This window comes from Pleurodeles waltl, chromosome 7 (assembly GCF_031143425.1).
Source record: "Pleurodeles waltl isolate 20211129_DDA chromosome 7, aPleWal1.hap1.20221129, whole genome shotgun sequence".
In the NCBI taxonomy this organism is placed as follows: domain Eukaryota; kingdom Metazoa; phylum Chordata; class Amphibia; order Caudata; family Salamandridae; genus Pleurodeles; species Pleurodeles waltl.
This window is the reverse complement of record NC_090446.1, coordinates 1485418950-1485441160: the sequence shown is the minus strand read 5'-3', so window position 1 is coordinate 1485441160 and position 22211 is coordinate 1485418950. Positions and strand designations below refer to the sequence as shown.

The 22211-nt window shown below is 46.6% G+C and overlaps 1 protein-coding gene across 1 annotated transcript in view; it reads left to right on the top strand.

Moving 5' to 3' along the window:
- Positions 1–228: 228 nt before the first annotated feature.
- Positions 229–22211, top strand: part of LOC138246550 (sialic acid-binding Ig-like lectin 13) — a 238017-nt gene continuing 216034 nt past the window's right edge. The window contains exon 1 of the mRNA XM_069201220.1: positions 229–360. The gene's annotated coding sequence lies outside the window, so the exon portion shown is untranslated. The remainder of the gene's footprint in view (positions 361–22211) is intronic.

The window sequence follows — 22211 nt, the reverse complement described above, 5'->3', positions numbered from 1 at the left end:
CAGAGGCTTACATCAGAAGTGCTGAAGTCTCACGGAGCCAGCGTGACCTCCAGCCGCACCCCCAGCGCAAACATTGTAACACCGGTCACAACATTACACTTCCCCTGGCAACAGGATGACTAGTTTACAGCATTTGCGTTTGATTCACCTTTTTAATTTAGCTCCCTTTCTGCTCCCTCAGGTGCTTGAGCAGCTGAGGTTTCCCCTCTCCTCTGCTCACTCTGAGATTTGCTTATCACCATTCAGAAACTCTTGCTGCCTCCGGGTCAGGCAGCCAACCAGCGTCTCTACTTTAGCGATGAACCTTCACATCCCACTCTGACTGGTGGCTGGTCATGGCCTCCCCTCTTCTGTGCCACGGTAAGACCTTTCTACTGGCCGGTTCTCACTGGCATTATTACTTGCTCCCTGGAGATATGTCCAAATGAGTTGTACCTTGTTTAATAGGGATGTGGGGGTTAACGCTGCAGGCTGATAGTTCTTTGCCACAGGCTTTCCACCATGTCTTGCTCCCGAGGTCAGCTGTCCGAGATGCTTATGGAGCATTTCTTCTCAACAAGAACATGAAGAGACACGAATAGGACATGGGTGTACATCTCCTAGAAAAGCGAAGTCTATTGTTAATAAATTTTGCAACCACTGATCTCAACCTCCCTTCCGCACCACACCGTATGTGGCACTGTTACAGGTTCGGAAAAAAATATGTTTGGTGCAAATAAAAAAAAAAAATCGCTAGGGAATTTCTGGGAAAAATGTAATAATAAAGACTCGTAAATTCTGCTATTACGACGGGCACTGAACACTGTAAGGTTCTCGAAGAATGCAAAGGGGCCAGGCAATGCTTAGTGTTAGGAAAATAGGAGGAGGGAGTCATACGTGCACCTTCGTGAGTTAAACAAATATAATGCACAATGAGGCTGGTCACAAAATGCAACCTGGGTTATTATGGAAAACCGCACACCCCGAGGAGAGGTGGCACTTGCTGCCAGGAAACCGCCCGGTTGCCCTAATGTGCGCGAGAATGAAGTCGCTCACTGGTGGTTCTGCTGTTTGCCTCTTCCCTCCGTCCCCCGTAGGATGTACTCGTTGGTTCACACGCACCCAGCCCACGTGGCACAGACGCACGAGCGCCTCGACTCCTCAGCGCCTAACGAAGTAAGTACACAAAACCTTCTAAACTGTGTGTATTGCAGTGTGCGCTAAATCAAGCATTCAACCAGAGATAGAAAGCAGGTGCTGTTCTGGGTCGTAGCGCTATGAAGCCCATGGCCTATAAGTACACGCAGGAAAAAAAATAATCAGTGAAACTGAAGTAAATGATTGAGATGACCCCGTTAGCAGCCTGAGGGATGGGGACCGGCCTCGAAATGGAAAAATAGATTCTGAGAAGTGCCGGCACTCTCCAATGAAAAGTATTACGTTTTTATTGATAAGTGCAGGTACTCGCCCTCTCAAAATAAAACAGCGCCGCTGAGTACCGGACAGTAACGGCCCATTTAAAGCACCGGACCCTGCTTTGTGTGAACCTGTGATGTGACCGGCCTACGCAGGACCTCATTTTGCGTTGTTTCTCTTGTCCACGCGTGTTCTCCGATATAAAAAGCACAGAAAAGTGTTAACTTTCAGCTGTATAAGCAATTAAAGACTAATTTAAGGGACTGCAGTTGAACAACTCATATCTATAAAACTGAAACCATGATGTTTACATTTTCACCCAGAAGTGCACCAGGTACTGTACGGGCAAAAGTTTGTACCAAAAGGCCCGGCAGCCGCATCTGACAAATCCGCTTTTTGACAAATAAAAAATCAACAGATGCTGTTGAGTCCAGTGCATTGGGTTATATATGGGATAAAGTACCCCCAAGTGGGCGTATTAGGAATGCACCGTGAGGGCAGAGAGCCACAAGGCCCCAGGACTCTCTGTAGTTTTATGGGTCTTTGAGTGACTTGTAATATAATTTCTTCAGGACTTGCAGTTTGGGGTATTCTATTTCGTATTGTACATCAGCGCTTTGTTGTAGTCTATATAGGTAATAATTAATTCCATGAAATATGCAAATTCTCTGCGTGGAAGCCTATTGGACGAGCTAGGAATATCAGCTCCTCCCTGGTACCCCAGTTGTAAAACCCTTTATGTATTTGGAGTTTAGGAGATTCTTCGTCGGAATTCACAAGTTTTTCACACTGAAAACAAACACATGCATAGTATTTTTGTGTGTCAAGCCAAATAAACCCAGTTCAGTAAATGCTACTGAATTAATCACACTAAGCACAGCAGGGCTTTTCCATGCAATCGTCATAAATCCTGCATGATGAAGCTGGATCTGATCACACTTAAAACACTAGCATCTACGCCTCACCTGTGCTCTTTCATTGAACTAGAGAATGATTATCAGAGTCTTTCTTTGCTGCCTATTGTAGAACATGAGCATCGACACCTCAAATGAAACAACTAAACTCAAAACGTTTGTTGAAGCCTCTGGGATATGAGTCTAACCAGCTTAGGCCCAGATTTAAGAGGGCCTAGCGCCATTCTAATGACACATTAACGTAATTTTTTATGCTAACGTGATATTAAATGGCCAAAATTGCTGCACCATATTTACAAAGTGGTGCAATGCATGCCTTGTGTCACTTTGTAAACCGTTGCGCCACATTATGCCTACGCCAGGAATAATGTATGTGAGGGGGGGGGGCTCCCCTATTAAAGGAGTCGAAAACATGGTGCAAAGAAAACCTAAGAGATTTCTTTGTGTCATTTTTTTCACCATTTTTTGCGCCTTCACTGAGCAGGTGTTAAAAGGAGGCTCAGGCTCCCATGGGTTACATTGGGCCTCAATGGGCTTTGCAGGATTACCATCAAATTTTGAACGCTAATCCGGCAAAGCGCCGAACTATTGTCAAAAATGTTGATGATAGTTGCCTAACTACCGCCATGGTGCACCGTATATTGAATACGGCGCACACATGGTGGCATTGGGGGGACTCTAAGGGATGCAAGAAAAGTGCTGCTGCACTGTGTGCAGCTCCATTTTCCTAAAATCTGCCCCTTAGTTTCTTAAGATTTGGAAATGTTGGTTTAAATGGTGTCTGTGTTCCTTGATGTAAAATGCTAAATATTGATTTAGTGCTCCCTGCACTGTGGTACTTTTTTGATCTGTCAAACTGCCCATGCACAAGACCCCATGGGCACTTTGGTAAGTAGAAACAGAATGTTTTATCGCGTTTCACATTCTTTTGATGTTAATTGCTGACTAGTTTGAACACTGTAATAGGATTGTCATTCACACACATATAAACTCCGGGGGTACACAAACATTTGAAAATGTATTCATAAACCTCTTAATTCTGCATCCGTACTTGTTAAAACCCACTTGCTCATGATTATACTCGATCATTCATCTGTTGACTCTGTGTATAGAACTTATTTGGAAAAACAGGTCTTTGAAGTTCATTTTTAAATAAATACGTTCTTGCTATTGTCTGTGTTGGCAATCACATTCTATGTTAATAAACTCTAATTTCCTCTTGAAAGATACCTTTTGTGCATCTTTTCCTGTTCACTTTTCAATGTTTTAAGCCTGAAAACATGTTTTGAATTCGAGCTAGTTGTCAATATGGATATCCACAGAATCATTATGAAAGCTATTTTGATGATCAGGTTGTTATATTGAGTGTGGTTCATGTGATAGCTGGTAACTGGACCTGATTCTTTAAATAATCACTACAGCCAAAAATTCAATAGTACTTTTAGGTATCTTATGTATAAAATAAACGTGCTTCATGCCAAGATCCCTGATATTGATATCCAATTTCTCTTTTATCTATGCTACACCAACACAAGAATTAGCAAAGCCAAAAGGTCTTGCTTTTAACTGACAGTCATTGAATTTTCCTTGTTTTGATTTCTGTAATCAACCATCGATGCACTTTGTCATGTGTTTATCTTTTCATCCATTCACTCATTGGCCCCTTCTTTCTGTCACCCAGTGGACCAGCCACAATCCAACCTTCATAAATTCGCCAATCATAAGGCATTTACAGTTATCACCCAGATCTATTACCTTCACTTCTACACCCACCTGATCACTCTATATGCTCTAACATTGCTATGCTTAGATGTGATCATCATCTTAGCAGTAGAGAATCTACAGCAGGTCATGTCACGCTGTATCAGCCCTGTTGCCCTGGCACACGTGGCATGGTGTACTTCTGCTATTTCTTAAGAGGGCACATTCACGTTCAACTTAATACTAAACATGAAAGTTCAAATGTACACTATGAAAACCAGTCTTCTTTAGTACTTCCCGGACTAGAGATCTGTTGAAGAAGGTATTGCGTAAGGAAGCCATGAAAAGTTTATTCTTATGTGTTTAATAAGGAGTGACTTCATAATGCAAACCCCCTCCGAGGTTATCTGCCACAGACTTCACTGTGTAAGCCCTCTCTCATTGCATCAGAGAGTTTACAAATGTAAATGCCTTTCCTGTAGTAATTCCTGTTGTATTTCTCAGAGAGTTAAAACATGTGAAACCCGTTCCTGCTGCATTTCTGACGGCTCCTGTTAGACAGCCTTAGGGTAGTCACCCCTAACTTTTTGCCTGCCTCCCTCCACTTTTTGGACACTGTTTTTGCTGGTTTATAGACTCTGCGCACTTTACCCCTGCTAACCAGGGCTAAAGTGCATATGCTCTCTCCCCTAAAACATGGTAACCTGGAATCATACCTGATTGGACTATTAATTTACTTATAAGTCCCTAGTAAGGCGCACTTTATGTGCATAGGGCTGGTAAATTAAATGCTACTAGTGGGCCAGCAGCACTGGTTGTGCCGCCCACTTAAGTAGCCCCTTTTCCTTTGTCTCAGGCCTGCCATTGCAAGGCCTGTGTGTGCAGTTTCACTGCCACATCGACTTGGCATTTAAAAGTACTTGCCAAGCCTAGAACTCCCCTTTTTCTACATATAAGTCACCCTTAATGTGTGCCCTAGGTAACCCCTAGGGCAGGGTGCTGTGTAGGTAAAAGGCAGGACATGTACCTGTGTAGTTATATGTCCTGGTAGTGTAAAACTCCTAAATTCGTTTTTACACTACTGGGAGGCCTGCTCCCTTCATAGGCTAACATTGGGGCTGCCCTCATACACTGTTGAAGTGGCAGCTGCTGATCTGAAAGGAGCAGGAAGGTCATATTTAGTATGGCCAGAATGGTAATACAAAATCCTGCTGACTGGTGAAGTCGGATTTAATATTACTATTCTAGAAATGCCACTTTTAGAAAGTGAGCATTTCTTTGCACTTAAATCCTTCTGTGCCTTACAATCCACGTCTGGCTGGGCTTGGTTGACAGCCCCTTGTGCATTCACTCAGACACACCCCAAACACAGGGTACTCAGCCTCACTTGCATACATCTGCATTTTGAATGGGTCTTCCTGGGCTGGGAGGGTGGAGGGCCTGCCCTCACACAAAGGACTGCCACACCCCCTACTGGGACCCTGGCAGACAGGATTGAACTGAAAGGGGACCTGGTGCACTTCTTAGCCACTCTTTGAAGTCTCCCCCACTTCAAAGGCACATTTGGGTATAAAACAGGGCCTCTGCCCTACCTCATCAGACACTTGCTGGAGAAGAAACCTGAACCAGAAACTACATCCTGCCAAGAAGAACTGCCTGGCTGCTCAAAGGACTCACCTGTCTGCTTTCTACAAAGGACTGCTGCCATGCTGTTGCCCTGCTGCCTTGCTGAACTCTTGTCTGGCTGTGAAAGTGCTCTCCAATGGCTTGGATAGAGCTTGCCTCCTGTTCCTTGAAGTCTCAGGACCAAAAAGACTTCTCTCTTTTACTTGGACGCTCCGTGCGCCGAAAATTTCGACGCACAGCTTGTTTCGCGGCGAGAAAAAACGTCGCACTCCGACGCTGATCGACGCGATGCTCTTGGGACGATCGAAGATCCGACGCACGGCCTCGCTAGGACAACGCCGCCCGACCTCTAGAGGAGAAATCGACGCAACGCCTGCCGTGAGATCGTAATTTCAATGCGCAGCCCCGCAGATCGAAGTCTAGAGGAGAAATCGACGCGACGCCTGCCGTGAGATCGTAATTTCGACGCGCAGCCCCGCAGACCGACACGCAGCCGGAGAACAAGCAGGAAAATCCACGCACAGACCCGGGACATCTGGTAATCCCCGCGATCCACAGAAAGAGACTGTCTGCGCCGGAAAACGACGCCCGACTTCCCCGCGTGGAAAATAACGACGCAAGTCCGTGTGTGCTGGGGAGAAATCGACGCACACACCCTTTTTCCACGCACCTCTTCTCTTGTGGCCCTCTGAGGAGATTTTTCCACTCCCAACCAGGTACTTGTGCTTGAAAGAGACTTTGTTTTTATTCTAAAGACTTAAGACACTTTATATCACTTTTCCGTGATACTTCTACAATTTTCCATTGCAACTTTATTCTTTTTGACCTACAATTATCCTGATAAATATTATATATTTTTCTAAACACTGTGTGGTGTATTTTTGTGGTGCTATATGGTGGTATTGTATGATTTATTGCACAAATACTTTACACATTGCCTTCTAAGTTAAGCCTGACTGCTCGTGCCAAGCTACCAGAGGGTGGGCACAGGAAAATCTTGGATTGTGTGTGACTTACCCTGACTAGAGTGAGGGCTTTTGCTTGGACAGGGGGTAACCTGACTGCCAACCAAAAACCCCATTTCTAACATTGGTGATCAGCGGTGAGGATAGGACTTGTATTTGTGCAGTGACATACAGTAGCTAAGTATTTCACTACCTACCCACAGTTGAAGGTCAACTTGGTTTTTATCTCTTTTTGTAAACCCAATTTTTTTCCTGACAATTTTCAAAAACTAAATCCTCACTCAACATGTCTCTGACTGGGTCTCAGACAGGGGACTTTGACCTAGTCCAGTTGGATGCATATACGGTCAAACAACTGAGAGGATTCTGCAGGACATTGAGGGTACCCACCCAAGGGGCCTCCAGAAAGGAGGACTTTCAAGTGGCGCTGAGGGCCTGGGCAGAAGCCCATTTAGAGGATGATGAGGAAGAGGAGCCAGAACATGGCCTCTCAGAGGAATTTTCACTATCTGTGGATGGTGTTACCACTGCAATTGTGCCCCCTTCCAGACCAGGGAGCAGTGTCTCTATGCAAAGCCTGACCGCAGAGGAAAGGAGAGAGGAAAGGGAGTTCCAATTGCAAATGGCAAAACTGAAAATTGAGGCTCAACAGGAGGAGAGGAGGGCAGAGAGAGAAGCCAAACAGATTGAAGCTGAAAGAACAGCCAAACAGATTCAAGCAGAAGCTGAAAGGGCAGCCAAACAAGCAAAAGCTGAAAGAGCAGCCAAACAGGTGGAAGCTGAAAGAGCTTTGCCTGAAAAGAAACTATTGTTGGCTCATGAACTGAGTCTCAAGGAGCTGGAGATCAAGGCGAGACAGTCTGAATCCAGCAATAATGGTGGCAGCATACAGACAGGACCTGCTGGAGAAAAGAAGGTTCGTATACCCAAAAATGTGGTGCCCAGTTTTGTGGTGGGAGATGACATAGATAAATGGTTAGCTGCTTATGAAGTTGCACTAAGGGCTCATGAGGTTCCTGAAGGGCAATGGGGGGTAGCTATGTGGGGTTATGTGCCGCCATTGGGGAGGGACACACTTCTCACATTGGATCAACCTGATCAAAACACATACCCACTTCAGAAAGCCACTTTACTTGCCAAGTTTGGGCTGACCCCTGAGGGATACTGTCAGAGGTTCAGGGACAGCACCAAACAAACCACACAAACATGGGTAGATTTCTTTGATTTCTCCAGTAAGGCACTGAATGGATGGGTGCGGGGCAACAAAGTAGCAGATTATAAAGGTTTATATGACTTGATTCTGAGAGAGCATATGCTTAATACTACTTATACAGAGTTGCGCCAGCACCTAGTGGATAGTAAGCTGACTGATCCCAGGAAGCTTGCTGAGGAGGCGGACCTCTGGGTTAGCACCAGAGTGTCCAAGAAGGTACCTGGGGGGGACTCCCACAAAGGTGGTCAGGGTTCCCAACAGAAGAAAGAGGGGGGAGATAAACTGGCAGATAAGGAACTCTCCAAAGGCCCCCAAAAGAATTCCCAGGGAGGGGGTGGCAACCCTTCCTTTTCCAAATTTGGGAAAAAGCCAGGGACATATGACAAGTCAGGGAAATCTAGCCCCAAATGCATGGAGTGTTACCAGTATGGTCACTACAAAGGTGATCCACAGTGCCCCAAGAGGGCACCGTCCACTACCGGACAGGCACCTGGGTTGACTAGTGTAGCGCTCGGGGGGGAGATGGACCCAAGTAGCTTTGGGGAGCAGGTAGAGATTTCCCTAGTGTCCCTGGGAGAAGGAGAAATGGTGCCCAAGGCCCACATGCCAAAAAATACTTCGAAGTACCGGCAGTGGGTCACCATTGATGGGCAGAAGGTGGAGGCTCTGCGTGACACAGGAGCCAGTATGACTACTATCAAGAGTCAGCTGGTGTCAACAGAGCAGATAGTCCCTAATACATTCCTCCAGGTCATAGTCGCTGACAATCGCGAGAGTCACCTACCGGTGGCTCTGGTTCCCTTTGAGTGGGGGGGGGGGTCTCTGGTACTCTGAAAGTAGCTGTGAGTCCTGCCATGCCTGTAGATTGTCTGTTAGGCAATGATCTTGAGCACACTGCTTGGAAAAAAGTGGAGCTCATGTATCACCTGGAGATGTTAGGGTTACCTGAGTGGGTCTGCATGACCACACGGTCCATGGCTGACCGAGAGGGAAGTCAAGGGCATCTGGAGCCTGGAACGATGGCCCAGAGAGCTGCCAGGAGGAGGGACCAGGGGTGCGGGAAACCGGCCACAGAAGTTCCCGCAGTGGCTGACGGGGCTCCTGAGGAGGAGGCTCCCGAGCCAACTGGGGAAGACATTGCCACCCTAGGTGACTTACCTGAGCTTGCTGGCTGGCAAGTTGAGGGTGGACCCACCAAGGAGGAATTCTGCAAGGCGCAGAAAGAATGTCCCACTCTGGAAGGTTTGAGGAAACAAGCCTCAAACCAGGCAGCAGGTGACGCCTCTGGCGATCACCACCTATATTGGGAGAATGATCACCTCTACAGTGAGCCTAAGGTTCCGGCCTTTGGGGCAGCACGTATGCTGGTGGCCCCCCAATGTTACCGAACCTTCCTACTGGGTCTGGCTCACGACATTCCCCTGGCAGGACATTTGGGGCAGGGCAAGACCTTTAACAGGCTTGTCACCCACTTTTATTGGCCCAAAATGAGGACACACTCAGATAAGTTCTGCAGATCTTGTCCTACCTGCCAGGCCAGTGGTAAAGCAGGAAAAAGGGTTAAAACCCCCCTGATTCCACTTCCTGTCATTGGCACCCCCTTTGAAAGGGTGGGCATCGACATTGTTGGTCCCTTGGACCCCAAAACTGCCTTAGGCAACAGGTTCATCCTGGTTTTGGTGACCATGCCACCCGTTACCCAGAGGCAATCCCTCTGAGGACCGTAACCGCACCAGTGGTGACCAGAACTCTGATGGGGATATTTACCCGTGTGGGGTTCCCCAAGGAGATAGTGTCTGACAGAGGCACTAACTTCATGTCTGCATACATGAAGTCTCTATGGAATGCGTGTGGTGTAACCTACAAGTTCACCACACCCTATCACCCCCAGTCTAATGGTCTTGTGGAGAGATTCAACAAGACCCTGAAAGGCATGATTGGTGGCCTCCCTGAGGCCATGAGGCGTAAGTGGGACGTCCTCTTACCATGCCTTCTCTTTGCTTACAGAGAGGTCCCCCAGAGGGGGGTAGGGTTCAGTCCCTTTGAGCTTCTCTACGGGTACCCTGTCAGGGTACCCTTAAGCATTGTCTAGGAGGGATTGGAGAAAGCTCCAAAGACACCCCCTCAGGATGTGGTCAGCTACATGTTGGCCCTCCGCAACTAGATGACCCGCTTCTGGAAAGAGGCCCAAAGTAACCTTGAGGCCAGTCAAGAGGTAATGAAACACTGGTATGACCAGAAGGCCACCCTGGTAGAGTTTCAACCTGGAGACAAAGTGTGGGTAATGGAGCCAGTAGAGCCCAGAGCTCTCCAGGACCGCTGGTCTGGCCCATTTGAAATAAAGGAGCGGAAAGGGGAGGCCACTTACCTAGTGGACCTCCAAACCCCTAGGAATCCCCTAAGGGTGCTCCATGTGAACCGACTAAAAGCTCATTTTGAGAGGTCGGAGAGCAACATGCTTCTGGTCACAGATGAAGGAATGGAAGAGGAGAGTGAACCTCTCCCCGACCTCCTCTCTGCCCAAGAAGGTGATGGGTCAGTAAGCGGGGTCATTCTGTCTGACTCCCTGACTCTAAACCAGAAAGGAGACTGCTATGAGCTGTTGGAGCAGTTCTCCCTCCTGTTCTCCCTTAATCCTGGACTGACCCACCTCTGTGTTCATGATATTGACACTGGTGACAGTCTCCCTGTGAAGAACAAAATTTACAGGTTGTCGGATAAGGTGAAGGCCAGCATCAAGGAGGAGGTCTCCAAGATGTTGACTCTAGGGGTTATCGAGAAATCCAGTAGTCCCTGGGCCAGCCCAGTGGTGTTGGTCCCTAAGGCTACTGCCCCAGGTGCGAAGCCAGAACTCCGGTTCTGTGTGGGCTACCGGGGTCTCAACTCAGTCACACGGACTGATGCTCACCCCATCCCCGAGCTGATGAGCTCGTGGACAGGCTAGGCGCTGCCAAGTTCCTGAATACGTTTGATCTTACTTCAGGGTACTGGCAGATCGCCCTGACTGAGGGGGCTAAGGAAAGATCCGCATTTTCAACCCCTGATGGCCATTACCAGTTCCGGGTGATGCCGTTTGGGTTGAAAAATGCCCCCGCTACCTTCCAACGGTTGGTTAACGGGGTCCTAGCTGGCAAGGATGCCTTCTGTGCAGCCTACCTGGATGACATAGCTGTCGACAGTTCCAGCTGGGAGGAACACCTGCTTCACCTCAAGGAGGTGCTTCAGGCCCTGCAACAGGCAGGCCTGATCATCAAGGCTAGTAAGTGCCAGATTGGGCAGGGTTCGGTGGTGTACTTGGGACACCTAGTGGGTGGTGGCAAGGTGCAGCCACTCCAGGCCAAGATTGAAACTATCAAGGCCTGGCAACCACCGCGAACGCAGACTGAGGTGAGAGCCTTTCTAGGCCTCACAGGATACTACCGCAGATTTGTCAAGGGCTATGGTACCATTGTAACACCCTTGACAGAACTCACTTCCAAGAAACAACCTAGGTTGGTGAATTGGACAGAGGCTTGTCAGAAAGCCTTTGACGCCCTGAAGGAAGCCATGTGCACGGCCCCCGTGCTCATGGCCCCTGACTACTCCCAGGAATTTATTGTGCAGACAGACGCTTCAGAGCATGGCATAGGGGTTGTCCTAGCACAGCTGAATGAGGAGGGCAGAGATCAACCGGTAGTCTTTATTAGCAGAAGGCTATTACCACGGGAACAAAGGTGGAGTGCTATTGAGAGAGAAGCTTTTGCTGTGGTCTGGGCACTGAAGAAGCTAAGACCCTACCTGTTTGGGACTCACTTCCGGGTTCAGACAGACCACGGGCCCCTCAGATGGCTCATGCAGATGAGGGGTGAGAATCCAAAACTCTTGAGGTGGTCCATTTCCCTACAGGGGATGGACTTTACGGTGGAACATCGCACAGGGGTTCACCACGCCAATGCTGATGGTCTCTCCAGGTACTTCCGCCTTAGCGATGAGAGCTCCCAGGAGGTCGGGTAGCTCTCCCCACTTTCAGCTGGGGGGGACACATGTTAGACCTGACAGCCTTAGGGTAGTCACCCCTAACTTTTTGCCTGCCTCCCTCCACTTTTTGGACACTGTTTTTGCTGGTTTATAGACTCTGCGCACTTTACCCCTGCTAACCAGGGCTAAAGTGCATATGCTCTCTCCCCTAAAACATGGTAACCTGGAATCATACCTGATTGGACTATTAATTTACTTATAAGTCCCTAGTAAGGTGCACTTTATGTGCATAGGGCTGGTAAATTCAATGCTACTAGTGGGCCAGCAGCACTGGTTGTGCCACCCACTTAAGTAGCCCCTTTTCCTTGTCTCAGGCCTGCCATTGCAAGGCCTGTGTGTGCAGTTTCACTGCCACATCGACTTGGCATTTAAAAGTTCTTGCCAAGCCTAGAACTCCCCTTTTTCTACATATAAGTCACCCTTAATGTGTGCCCTAGGTAACCCCTAAGGCAGTGTGCTGTGTAGGTAAAAGGCAGGACAAGTACCTGTGTAGTTATATGTCCTGGTAGTGTAAAACTCCTAAATTCGTTTTCACACTACTGGGAGGCCTTCTCCCTTCATAGGCTAACATTGGGGCTGCCCTCATACACTGTTGAAGTGGCAGCTGCTGATCTGAAAGGAGCAGGAAGGTCATATTTAGTATGGCCAGAATGGTAATACAAAATGCTACTGACTGGTGAAGTCGGATTTAATATTACTATTCTAGAAATGCCACTTTTAGAAAGTGAGCATTTCTTTGCACTTAAATCCTTCTGTGCCTTACAATCCACGTCTGGCTGGGCTTGGTTGACAGCCCCTTGTGCATTCACTCAGACACACCCCAAACACAGGGTACTCAGCCTCACTTGCATACATCTGCATTTTGAATGGGTCTTCCTGGGCTGGGAGGGTGGAGGGCCTGCCCTCACACAAAGGACTGCCACACCCCCTACTGGGACCCTGGCAGACAGGATTGAACTGAAAGGGGACCTGGTGCACTTCTTAGCCACTCTTTGAAGTCTCCCCCACTTCAAAGGCACATTTGGGTATAAAACAGGGCCTCTGCCCTACCTCATCAGACACTTGCTGGAGAAGAAACCTGAACCAGAAACTACATCCTGCCAAGAAGAACTGCCTGGCTGCTCAAAGGACTCACCTGTCTGCTTTCTACAAAGGACTGCTGCCTTGCTGTTGCCCTGCTGCCTTGCTGAACTCTTGTCTGACTGTGAAAGTGCTCTCCAAGGGCTTGGATAGAGCTTGCCTCCTGTTCCTTGAAGTCTCAGGACCAAAAAGACGCGACGCCTGCCGTGAGATCGTAATTTCGACACGCAGCCCCGCAGACCGACGCGCAGCCGGAGAACAAGCAGGAAAATCCACGCACAGACCCGGGACATCTGGTAATCCCCGCGATCCACAGAAAGAGACTGTCCGCGCGCCGGAAAACGACGCCCGACTTCCCCGCGTGGAAAATAACGACTCAAGTAGCTCCCTTCTAGTGTACATGACAAAGGGCATGCGTCTCTATAGGGTAGGCACAGTGCAACTACTTCAGAAGTTGAGTTAAGCTACTGCTGTTGAATGAAATGGTCAAAATCAATAACATCAGAAAGAGGGAAGTGCAAACTTTCTTCTCTATACACTGTTCTTTAGGTCGAGCCTAGGCAGTGAACATTTCCTGTCTCTCGACTTGATGTAATCTACTTCTGTGGGCTTTCACCATGCCCATCACACGCACATCACTTTCATTCGTTCCTTAGCCTGCATTTCAAAATTGCTTTGGTTTGTTAGGTAAATGCTTTAGGTTTATCCTGCCTTGAGACTGTTTTGTTACCACCTTGGAGACGGACCCTGTTACATGGATTATTGTGCAATCGGCCATACACCTTAGTGATGGCGCACTATTTTTTACTTTTGTCTCTCTGCTTCACGCTCATGGCATCTTGCTATTTCTTTGCGGTGTCTGCACACGACATAGAGGGCAAGCTGGAGGGGGATTTGTAAAATTTATCAAACTCGGCCGGAAGATTGGAGCGCTTTACATGAGCACTAGTTCAATTTGCAACCCCAGTCCTAAATTTTACTCAGGTTTAGCAGTTTCAAAGTATACAAACTGGCACCTTTTAAATAGAAAAAACACAAGGGAAACCCTCAGGGCAGCTCTCCCCGACACAGCGGGGCATTCCTTTTACAACACATTTTTGGCCACATCTCAGCACAATGGGACTGCCACCAAAAGGTTCAGCACAACTTGCTCTCTCTGTCCAGATCATCTTCTGGGTCCCCACGCTAGGTTGAAGGGACAAAAATCGTACCCTCTCGCAGCATTCAGTGATTATTTTAAGCTTTCTCTCATGGTTGGAGCTATTGCTTTACAGTTGGGAACAGTTTGTATTCTAAGGGCCTTGTTTGTAGTAATATTCTAGCAGTCCTGTTAGGCCTGAAAATGTGTAATGCCTCATGCTATCTAGGGGCTGAATATATGGTCACACTGCAATGTTCCCTGCCCTTCCTTTTTCATGTGATTATGCCCTCTAGGGGCTGACTATATGGCTACATGGCCATGTCTCTTCCAAATGATATTTTTATTGTGGTGCCCTTTAGGAGACTTTCTATTGCAGTCTAATGCCAAGTGTATGAAAGAATACACAAACACAGTTTATTTCTGATAAAGGTTTTCTGTGCTGCATGGCTAAGTACTTATAAGGTCCCAAAGGTAAGACCTATTGGCTATGCCAATTATGTTGTGCTTACATGAAGTCAGGTAGACAGGACAAGCTGTCTCTGCCAGGGCTCTTTGGAAAAAACCTTACTATGTCCAAGTAGGATCCAGTAGAGGGAGTGGAAGGTGTAGACTTATGAACTGTTAACGCGTCCTTTTATGTCAATTTTATACATATTAGGACTTGTTTTAGGCCAATGAATCTTGTGACTCTGTGGTGAGACACCGTAGGACGAGATAACTGATCAATATGTCAAGCAATATATCAAACATTTCATCAATATTTATCACCACAATGTACCTTACTTTTGAAAAAGACACTAATCAAATTGTCGACGCAACCATGACCTTTCAGCCATGAATAATCACGCCTGTTGATAGAATTTTATTCCCTATTGATTACAATCTACGAGCAGAAGAGTCAATCTCAAAACCAAGAAGCATAAGAGTATAGTCACAATATGACAACTGTGATAAGATTTCATTAATGCTAGAATCACAAACATAAGAACATAGCACGGCGTGAACATAGATCAGAATACAAAGAATATCACTTGAGTCTTAGTTCAGCATAGTGTAACGTCAGTCTTTGTCTATTTGCGTCAGTCAGAGTGATTACCTGTCCTAACCACTAATTAGCATCAGCATGTTGGGCTTCATGGCAAACAATTTAGAACACAGATTTGGAAAACATCTAGCTGCGGCCTCTATTCAAAAATACAGCAGTTGGTACCTAGAAAGGAAAAGCAAACAGACAAATTACAATTCGCATTGTCATAATTACCCTCCAGGAATAGGTCAGCACACAGGATCAGTCTTCGTCTTCAGGACATCAGTCAAATCGCCATCAGTCTAACTTCATCTAAAGGACAGGGGACCCTTCCCTCATAAGGAGGAGAAGTGTAAAGGGCAGTCTATGGGTGAGGATGGTTTATTAAGTCTCAAAGTCACCAAACAGAGTAACAAAGTTTCTGGATGAAATCGATAGCATTCCCTACCTAGTTCGAACGTCCCTTCTGTGACATGAGTTTTTAACCCTTTTTCATAATACCTTCCCCCAAAATTTTTGGACATTCACTATACCCCACTATCTTTAACCTATCAAATTATACATTAGGTAATTGCAATTGTCACCCCACGATAATTTATAACATTTTGATTGGTCTTCATAATTGACGCCTTCGGAGGTGGCACATCCGGGGGGTTTTCATCATCATTTGGCACGTTTCTCGGGTCACGAGTTCCTTTGTCCATGGTCAAATGTCCTTGTACATTGCTTTAATCTACTCTTGTTTCAAAATTGTATAAAACTCATGCTAAGGCAGCTAGCATGCAGATGAGAACTGAATCTGTGTGGTTACATAAAACGGAGAAAAGGAACAAATGCAGGGTCATGGCCCTTTGTGAGTCAGCACACTGAAAAACAGAGAAAAATGCTTTAATATGAGAGCTAAGGAGCTAAATCTACAACTCACGCTAACTTAAGGCCTATGAGGTTTTAATACAAATGCAATATTGTAAATGTTAATATAAATCATAGCATGAATAATTTTACTCATCATTAATAATTCATGTATATATATTGGTGACCACACACATTATAATCGTAATTCAGATGCAATGTTTAAGCATTATTCAAATTATTTTTGTTTTCTATGTGGCATCATTAAGCATTGATATAAGTATTTCACTTTTAGTATATGTAATATTTAAGCTACGCTCTCTCAGTACCATAGATTTAAATGAAGAGACCAATCATGTGACAGCTGGGGCACGCGGGCAGGTTGGAGATATGCCTTCACAAAGGTGAGAAGGGTCATTTGAAGTCCTTTTAAAAGGCAGAAGGAAGTTGCATTTCCTGGTTGCTCCAGCGCTCGTCAATGTCACTATACTAGAAAAGCAGTCACTGCCTTCCTGTATTGCTCCAGTTACCTTATTTTTGCTCTTGCGGAGATCTCCCTCATTTGGCAGACACACCAAAGTATGTGTATTCAGAAGATTGTCTAGTTGTTTTTATGGGTGAGCGGAAAGCGCTCCGTCCCATGCTGTAATCTCTCTTTGGGCTTCAACCACACCCATGTCATGTCAGTCACTTTCATTGGTTTGTGGGCTTGCCCTTTAAAATCCAGTTGATTTCATTTGTGAAAGGCATGCATATGTCATGCCTTTTCCAGTGTTTAGCCCACGTACACAGCACCGGTAAACTACAGAAACCATTTGAGGCTCAATGTTTTCAGCATGGTTTCTGGACTACTTTATCTTTTTATTTTCCATGCAACGTGATCGCCGAACTTTTTTTTTTTTAAAGCGTTTAGAGTGCACTTGCTATGTTTCTTCTTACGTTTCATGGCGCTATTTTTGTTTAAATACACTTACATAGTTTATTTAAAGCCTTGTTTACAGCTTGGGGACGATTTAGTGTATTTGAGGAGAAAGCTGTGACACGTAACACATGGGGGGTCATTCTGACCCCGGCGGTCTGAGACCGCCGGGGCCAGGGTCGGCGGGAGCACCGCCGACAGACCGGCGGTGCCCCGCAGGGCATTCTGACCGCGGCGGTTCGGCCGCGATCAGATGCGGGAAACCGGCGGTCTCCCGCCGGTTTCCCGCTGCCCTGCAGAATCCTCCATGGCGGCAGAGCGCGCTCCGCCGCCATGGGGATTCTGACACCCCCTACCGTCATCCTGTTCCTGGCGGGACTCCCGCCAGGAACAGGATGGCGGTAGGGGGTGCCGCGGGGCCTCTGGGGGCCCCTGCAGTGCCCATGCCAATGGCATGGGCACTGCAGGGGCCCCCGTAAGAGGGCCCCACAAAGTATTTCAGTGTCAGCTATGCAGACACTGAAATACGCGACGGGTGCCACTGCACCCGTCGCACCTTCCCACTACGCCGGCTCAATTCTGAGCCGTCGTCCTCGTGGGAAGGCTGATTTGCCCTGGGCTGTCGGGCGGCCTTTTGGCGGCCGCCCGCCAGCCCAGGGCAAATCCCAAAATACCCTCAGCGGTCTTTCGACCGCGGAGCGGTATTTTGGTGGGGGAACTTCGGCGGGCGGCCTCCGCCACCTGCCGTAGTTAGAATCACCCCCATGGTGTTTTATATTCGCTGTTTTCCGTTTACTGAGGTTGGCAGGATGGATTCAGCTCCTTTCACATGTTTCATTCATGTATGGATATTTTTTACAGCTTGAGACGATAGTGTCTTTTAGGATACAGCTTTCAGTTCTTTTTAGCTTATGTTTTAATTAAAAGTATGGTATTCACAGGGTTAAGTAATAAGCAGATTTGTGTTCAGAAGCGGGCGGGTGTGGGGCTAATAACCAGCGTATTATTGCATTTTGTAAGATTATGTTTGAATAAATGCTTACCTGCTCGCTGCACATTTAAACGAGGTTTAAAATGAAAGCCTAGTATTTATCTGTATCTTACAGAGGGCTTCATTGTCGTTTCTTCGAGTCTGTATAGCGCTTGCGCTCATGCTTTGTATTTACAAACGACAGAAATGTTGCTTCTAATCCCGATAGTAATCTTTATGTGTATGTTAATGTCTTTCTCTTAAGTCATGAAGCACCCTGCTTCCTTTATTGGCCATTTGTGACTGCATCCTGGCGCCGAGTTCTTAGAAAAGATGTGATTCAGTGCATTTGTATTGCAGGGCTAAAGGTTGCCTAAAGCCTAGAAATTACACTTTAGTGCTTTAAAAAAGCTTGTAACACATGTTTATTTACATTTTCATTTCAAACAGATTTTGCGTATCAACTGTAACTGGTAGAACATTTTGTATATACTTAGCTGGCCATTTTACTTTAATAAAATGTGGTAAAAATAAGTGTGCACAGCTGTTTAACTTGCTGAAGTGATTTGTTTTGGAGATTAATAGTTGGCAAATGCAAATTATTTTTAGAAAACAAATATCTGTTCACAGCTAACATTAATGCAAATTGTGCTTTTCAAGGAATAGCGATTTTACTTTTCTGGAAGTTATTTTACATGTGCGAGTTGTGGCAGAAGGGTTTATATTTACATTGCATAAGGGCTAATATTTATTTAAAGCTAAAACATTCATATTTTGAGATTAAAGACTGTAGGAAAGTACCATTTTGTCTGGCATGTTACCCCCTTTTTTTTACTGATATGTATGTTTGTTTTTACCTGTGTCACTGGGATCCTGCTAGCCAGGACCCCAGTGCTCATAAGTTGTGCCCTGTATGTGTTCCCCGTGTGGTGCCTAACTGTATCACTGAGGCTCTGCTAACCAGAACCTCAGTGTTTATGCTGTCTCTGCTTTTAAAATTGTCACTGCAGGCTAGTGACTAATTTTACCAATTCTCATTGGCACACTGGGACACCCTTATAATTCCCGAGTATATGGTACCTAGGTACCCATGGTATTGGGGTTCCAGGAGAGCCCTATGGGCTGCAGCATTTCTTTTGCCACCCACAGGGAGCTCCGACAATTCTTACACAGGACTGCCACTGCAGTCTGAGTGAAATAAGGTCCACGTTATTTCACAGCCATTTTACACTGCACTTAAGTAACTTATAAGTCACCTATATGCCTAACCCTCACTTAGTGAAGGTTAGGTGCAAACTAGCCAAGGTGCCCCCACATTGTTAAGGGCAAATTCCCCTGACTTTGTGAGTGCGGGGACACCACTACCCGCGTGAACTACATATAGGTCAATACCTATGTGTAGCTTCACAATGGTAACTCCGAACATAGCCATGTAACATGTCTAGGATCATGGAATTGTCATCCCAATACCATTCTGGTATTGGGGGGACAATTCCATGCATCCCCTGGGTTCCATCATGGACGCTGGGTACTGCCAAACTAGCTCTCTGGGGTTTTCTCTGTAGCTACCGCTGCTGCCAACCCTCCGACAGGTTTCTGTCCTCCTGGGGTCTGGGCAGCCCAGTCCCAGGAAGGCAGAACAAATGATTTCCTCTGAGAGAGGTTGTTATACCCTCTCCCTTTGGAAATAGGTGTTAAGGGTGTGAGAGAAGTAGCCTCTCCTGGCCTCTGGAAATGCTTTGAAGGGCACAGATGGTGTCCTCCTTGCATAAACCAGTCTACACCGGTTCAGGGATCCCCCAGCCCCTGCTCTGGCGCGAAACTGGACACCCCAGGGGTGGTGCCCAGAGCTCCTCCAGTGTTTCCCAGACCTCTGCCATCTTGAATGCAGAGGTGTGAGGGCACAATGGAGACCTCTGAGTGGCCAGTGCCAGCAGGTGACGTCAGAGACCCCTTCTGATAGGCTCTTGCCTGGTTAGGTAGCCAATCCTCCTCTGAGGGCTATTTAGAGTCTCTACTGTGGGTTTCTCTTCAGATAACAAATGCAATAGCTCACTAGAGTTCCTCTGCACTTCCCTCTTTGACTTCTGCCAAGGATCGACCGCTGACTGCTCCAGGACGCCTGCAAAACCGCAATAAAGTAGCAAAAAGACTACCAGCAACATTGTAGCGCCTAATCCTGCCGGCTTTCTCAACTGTTTCCTGGTGGTGCATGCTCTGAGGGCTGTCTGCCTTTACTCTGCACTGGAAGCCAAGAAGAAATCTCCTGTAGGTCGATGGAATCTTCCCCCTGCCAACGCAGGCACCAAACTTCTGCATCACCAGTCCTCTGGGTCCCCTCTCATCTTGACGAGCGTGTGAGCTGGATCCAAGTGACCCCGACAGTCCAGTGGTCCTTCTGTCCAAATTTGGTGGAGGTAAGTCCTTGCCTCCCCACGCCAGACAGTAATCCTGTGTACTACGTGAACTGCAGCTGCTAGGGCTTCTGTGCCCTTTTGCAAGACTTCCCTTGTGCGCAGCACAGCCCAGGTCCCAGCACTCCATCCTGCATTGCCCAACTCGCTGAGTTGACCTCCGACTTCGTGGGGCCCTCTTTTGTTGTGCTGAGACGACTGCCATGCTCAGATCTTCTGAACACCTGTTCAGGTACTTCTGTGGGTGCTGCCTTCTTCTGCATGGGCTCTCTCTATTGCTGAGCAGCCCCCCTGTCCCCTCCTCCAAGGGGTGACCTCCTGGTCCTTCCTGGGCCCTGGCAGCATCCAATACCTTCAACTGCAACACTTGCAGCTAGCAAGGCTTGTTTGTGGTCTTTCTGCATGGAAACAACTCTGCATCCTCCAGCACGCCGTTGGACATCTTCTGACCAAAGGAGAAGTTCCTGGCACCTTCTGTTGCAGAATCATTGACTTCTTCCACCTGGAGGCAGCCCTTTTGAACCTTCATCCGGGGTTTAGTGGGCTCCTGCCCCCCCTGGACACTTGAGTGACTCTTGGTATTGGTTCCCTTCCTATGCAGCTCCTCAGGTCCAGGAATCCGTCTTCAGTGCTTTGCAGTCAGTTGTTGTGTTTGCAGAATCCCCTATCTCGACTTTACTGTCTTTCTGGGGTAGTAGGGTAACTTTACTCCTACTTTTCAGGGTCTTGGGGTGGGGTATCTTGGACACCCTTAGTGTTTTCTTACACTTCCAGTGACCCTCTACACACTACATTAGGCCTGGGGTCCATTTGTGGTTCTCATTCCACTTTTGGAGTATATGGTTTGTGTTGCCCCTAGGCCTATTTTCTCCTATTGCATTCTATTGTGTTCTACAGTATTTGCACTACTTTTAGAGTTTTACTTACCTGATTTTGGCTTGTGTGTATATTTTGTGTATTTTACTTACCTCCTAAGGGAGTATATCCTCTGAGATACTTTTGGCATATTGTCACTAAAATAAAGTACCTTTATTTTTAGTAACTCTGAGTATTGTGTTTCTTATGATATAATGATATATGATATAAGTGGTATGGTAGGAGCTTTGCATGCCTCCTAGTTCAGCCTAAGCTGCTCTTTTATAGCTACCTCTATCAGTCTCAGCTTCTAGAACACTACTAATCTACTAATAAGGGATAACTGGACCTGGCACAAGGTGTAATTACCACAAGGTACCCACTGTAGGTCAGACCAGCCTCCTACAAATACAGATAACAAAATATCAGTTAAAGCAATACACACAGTGCTTAATTTATAAATAAAAAGGTGCCGGTGCCCAAAGCCCTCCTCTTAAACACGCGGCTTCTGCAATTTAATGTGCCATCACAGAATACTGAGGCGGCGTAATCCTGAAGCCATCTCAGGCCTCTTCAATCCATTTAAAGAGACTCTCTGCCCCTTCATTCCTCTCCTGTAGCTTTCTTCTTTTGCTCACAGTAAATGCTTAAGGCAGAGAAATAAGTGCCAGTCCTAAAAAATAAGTGCAGGTGCTCTGCACAGGAAACAGCAAGCACAAATTAAGCACTACATACATATGCATTTTTTTATGAAGAACTTAAAGGTATTTTAAAGATGGTGGATATGTGCGGTTAAATAATGGTTTCTGGCGCTGCTCGCTCTGACTCCATCTTGGCGCCGAGTTGTTACAAAAGGTGCGCTTCCGCGCATTTCTTTTGAAGGGCTAAAGGTTGCCTACAACCTAGAAATGACACTTTTAGGCTTTGAAAACACTCGCAACAAATACAAGTGCAAATTTGTTTATTGTGTGTTTATTGTGAATAATAATGTAAAGACATTGCTTAGAAATACCAAGGAAGTTACTTAAAAACAAAACTAGAAAAATAAAACATTTAACAAAAAGGAAGACTTTTTTATTTAATATCACACCATACACACTGTGCCACACACCAACAAAGTTT